This window comes from Oncorhynchus nerka, linkage group LG7 (assembly GCF_034236695.1).
Source record: "Oncorhynchus nerka isolate Pitt River linkage group LG7, Oner_Uvic_2.0, whole genome shotgun sequence".
Taxonomy (NCBI): domain Eukaryota; kingdom Metazoa; phylum Chordata; class Actinopteri; order Salmoniformes; family Salmonidae; genus Oncorhynchus; species Oncorhynchus nerka.
Genome location: NC_088402.1, coordinates 50,255,212 through 50,260,205, shown reverse-complemented (window position 1 = coordinate 50,260,205; position 4,994 = coordinate 50,255,212).

The window sequence follows — 4,994 nt, the reverse complement described above, 5'->3', positions numbered from 1 at the left end:
TATGTCGCTTTGATAACTATTAGCATAATCATGATGACTAGCAATCTAAAAGCATGCACCACAGCTGTCACCACCTGTTATTGAGTTTTCTTTTTGTATCTGCACACCTGGAGATCAAACCATGAGCTAGTTGTCCTGGCAGCTTTTTGGACATATGAGGGTTAGTCTGTCATGGAGGCGTTATAAGCCAATCGATGGGAGCTACAAATCTATACTAACAATTTGGTATGTAGTGCTAAGAACCTCCAATAATCTGAATGACATCTCTTATTGGTCTAATGGAGTCTAGCAACCGCCGGGTTCAGAAGTATAACAATAGTAGGCCCATCAAAAATAAATGGGACTTTGATAAGGTTGAGAGCCATGTCATAGGAGAGAATACAATAGAGCATGGTCCAAAAACAATTGAGTTTTTTCTCCAGTTCAGGACTAACACACCAAATTCATCAATACCTTGATATTGTGTAAGTGCTGGGCTTGACCAACATCCTGCATACAACATAGCTTAGGTCAGCACTAGGGTTATTTTTTTTTGGACAATATCAGAGGAAGTGGAATAACCTGTTTCTTGTTGTCGACATTTAGAAAGTTTGTGACAATTGCCTCCTACGGTGCGTTTCCATTGAATGGTGTTGTGTCGTTAAAACAATATCCAACCTATTTTCTATGGCAAGCCTAAATAAGTTCAGGAGTAAAGATTTGCTTAGCAAGTCAGATAATAAGTTGCATGGACTCACTCTGTGTGCAATAATAGTGATTAACATGATTTTTTTGTGTCGATGAGTGAGAATTAAAAAAAATTAAAAAATGTTTAATTCCGGTTATAACACAACATGTGGATAAGTCAAGGGGTATGAATACTTTCTGAAGGCACTACATAAACGTGTTGAAACTAAGTTGCAAGCTATTTTTGTTGCAAGATTTTGTATAACAAGTGTCTTCCAGGTGCAGAAAGATGCTAGAGAGACCCAAAGACATATTGGTGGAACTGCAATTTGGACTTATGGCGCTACTATGACTGCTTCCTTAGTAAGTGGACCTACTGTCAGAACTGGTGCTTCTACTCGTCCTGACATGGTTTCGAGGCCTGTTCATAAATCCTGCTCCCATAAATGTGCTTTGTCAAAGGACACTTTTTCATTGTAAATAAAATTGGCTTCATACAGTGCCTTCTGAAAGTATTCAGACCCCTTGACTTAAAAAAACAAAAACAATTACATTACAGTCTTATTCTAAAATGGATCAAAATATCAGCATTCTACACACAATACCCCATAATGACAATGTGAAATTAGGTTTTTAGACATTTTTGAAATGTATTAAACATGAACAGATACCTTATTTACGTAAGTATTCAGACCCTTCACTATGAGACTCGAAATTGAGCTTGTTTCCATTGATCATCCTTGATGTTTCTACAACTTGATTGGAGTCCACCTGTGGTAAATTCAAATGATTGGATATGATTTGGAAAGGCACACACCTGTCTATATAAGGTCCCACAGTTGACAGTGCATGTCAGAGCAAAAACCAAGCCATGAGGTCGAAGGAGTTGTCCTTAGAGCTCAGAGAGAAGATTGTGTCGAGGCACAAATCTGGGGAAGGGTACAAAACCATTTCTGCTGCATTTAAGGTCCCCAAGAACACAGTGGTCTCCATCAAGAAGTTTGGAACCACCAAGACTCTTCCTAGAGCTGGCCAAACTGAGTAATCGGGGGAGAAAGGGCCTTAGTCAGGGAAGTGACCAAGAACCCGATGGTCATTCTGATAGAGCTCCTCTGTGGAGATGGAAGAACCTTCCAGAAGGACAACCATCTCTGCAGCACTCCACCAATCAGGCCTTTATGGTAGAGTGGCCAGATGGAAGCCACTCATCTGTAAAAGTCACATGACAGTCCACTTGGAGTTTGCCAAAAGGCTCATAAAGGACTCTCAGACTATGAGAAACAAGATTCTCTGGTCTGATGAAATCAAGATGGAACTCTTTGGCCTGAATGCTAAGTGTCACGTCTGGAGGAAACCTGGCACCATCCCTACGGTGAAGCATGGTGGTGGCAGAATCATGCTGTGGGGATGTTTTTCAGATGCAGGGACTTGTTGACTAGTCAGAATCGAGGCAAAGATGAACGGAACAAAGTACAAAGAGATCCTTGATGAAAACCTGCTTGAGCGCTCAGGGCCTCAGACTGGGGGTGAAGGTTCACCTTCCAACAGGACAATGACCCTAAGCTCACAGCCAAGACAATGCAGAAGTGGCTTCGGGACAAGTCTCTGAATGTCCTTGAGTTGCCCAGCCAGAGCCAGGACTTAAAGCCGATCTAACATCTCCGGAGTGACCTGGAAATAGCTGTGTAGCATCGCTCCCTATCCAACCTGACAGAGCTTGAGAGGATCTGCAGAGAAGAAACACCCTAAATACAGGTGTGCTAAGCATTTAGAGTCATACCCAAGAAGACTCGAGGCTGTAATCGCTGGCAAAGGTGCTTCAACAAACTACGGAGTAAAGGGTCTGAATACTTATGTAAATGTGATATTTCAGTTTTTTTAGTAGGAAACATTTAGAAAAACGTTTTGCTTTGTCATTGCGGGGTATTGTGTATAGATTGATGAGGGGAATAAACTATTTAATACATTTTAGAATAATCCTGTTACATAACAAAATATAGAAAAAGTCAAGGGGAATGAATAATTTCCGAATGCACTGTAGCTTTCATTGGAAAGGTTATCAACACGAGTTGGATTGAAGAAAGCAGAAATGGCAGGTTGAAGATTATTGTGGATACGACAAACAGAGTTATTAGGGTTATTAGGAGACAATCCTAAAGATGGATTGTTTCAGCATGATAGAGGGAAGTTTGAAGAGATTTGATGGGTTTGTGGATTTTGGGGAGGATTTGGTAAAAGTTAGTAGGGATTTATTTGTTTACTTTTTCTTAGCAGTACAAAATTAGACAAACTAAAATTGATCACACACTCCAGCACAGTATGTGATGGCATGCACCTTAAACGCTTGGTTGCAGACCGCAATTATACCATAGAAGAAGAGCAAGGGTCTTCTCCAGGAAGTGCAGTCGCACTTAAACCCGAAATCTAACCATAAATATCTAAATTAAATATTGGTTTGCAGGTCAGGAGTGTCCATAAAGGCAAAATGTTAGTTTTTTTGCGACATTTCTTTTAGCGTTTAAACCTGGGTCAATCATAGAATAGTGTGTGAATAGTGTGTGTGTGTGTATATATATATATATATATATATACAGTGCCTTGCGAAAGTATTCGGCCCCCTTGAACTTTGCGACCTTTTGCCACATTTCAGGCTTCAAACAGAAAGATATAAAACTGTATTTTTTTGTATAGAATCAACAACAAGTGGCACACAATCATGAAGTGGAACGACATTTATTGGATATTTCAAACTTTTTTAACAAATCAAAAACTGAAAAATTGGGCGTGCAAAATTATTCAGCCCCCTTAAGTTAATACTTTGTAGCGCCACCGTTGGCTGCGATTACAGCTGTAAGTCGCTTGGGGTATGTCTCTATCAGTTTTGCACATCGAGAGACTGAATTTTTTTCCCATTCCTCCTTGCAAAACAGCTCGAGCTCAGTGAGGTTGGATGGAGAGCATTTGTGAACAGCAGTTTTCAGTTCTTTCCATAGATTCTCGATTGGATTCAGGTCTGGACTTTGACTTGGCCATTCTAACACCTGGATATGTTTATTTTTGAACCATTCCATTGTAGATTTTGCTTTATGTTTCGGATCAAATCAAATCAAATTTTATTTGTCACATACACATGGTTAGCAGATGTTAATGCGAGTGTAGCGAAATGCTTGTGCTTCTAGTTCCGACAATGCAGTAATAACCAACAAGTAATCTAACTAACAATTCCAAAACTACTGTCTTATACACAGTGTAAGGGGATAAAGAATATGTACATAAGGATATATGAATGAGTGATGGTACAGAGCAGCATAGGCAAGATACAGTAGATGGTATCGAGTACAGTATATACATATGAGATGAGTATGTAAACAAAGTGGCATAGTTAAAGTGGCTAGTGATACATGTATTACATAAGGATACAGTCGATGATATAGGGTACAGTATATACGTATGCATATGAGATGAATAATGTAGGGTAAGTAACATTATATAAGGTAGCATTGTTTAAAGTGGCTAGTGATATATTTACATCATTTCCCATCATTAAAGTGGCTGGAGTTGAGTCAGTGTCAGTGTGTTGGCAGCGGCCACTCAATGCCACTCATTGTCTTGTTGGAAGACAAATCTCCGTCCCAGTCTCAGGTCTTTTGCAGACTCCATCAGGTTTTCTTCCAGAATGGTCCTGTATTTGGCTCCATCCATCTTCCCATCAATTTTAACCATCTTCCCTGTCCCTGCTGAAGAAAAGCAGGCCCAAACCATGATGCTGCCACCACCATGTTTGACAGTGGGGATGGTGTGTACAGAGTGATGAGCTGTGTTGCTTTAACGCCAAACATAACGTTTTGCATTGTTGCCAAAAAGTTCAATTTTGGTTTCATCTGAACAGAGAGCACCTTCTTCCACATGTTTGGTGTGTCTCCCAGGTGGCTTGTGGCAAACTTTAAATGACACTTTTTATGGATATCTTTAAGAAATGGCTTTCTTCTTGCCACTCTTCCATAAAGGCCAGATTTGTGCAATATACGACTGATTGTTGTCCTATGGACAGAGTCTCCGATCTCAGCTGTAGATCTCTGCAGTTCATCCAGAGTGATCATGGGCCTCTTGGCTGCATCTCTGATCAGTCTTCTCCTTGTATGAGCTGAAAGTTTAGAGGGACGGCCAGGTCTTGGTAGATTTGCAGTGGTCTGATACTCCTTCCATTTCAATATTATCGCTTGCACAGTGCTCCTTGGGATGTTTAAAGCTTGGGAAATCTTTTTGTATCCAAATCCGGCTTTAAACTTCTTCACAACAGTATCTCGGACCTGCCTGGTGTGTTCCTT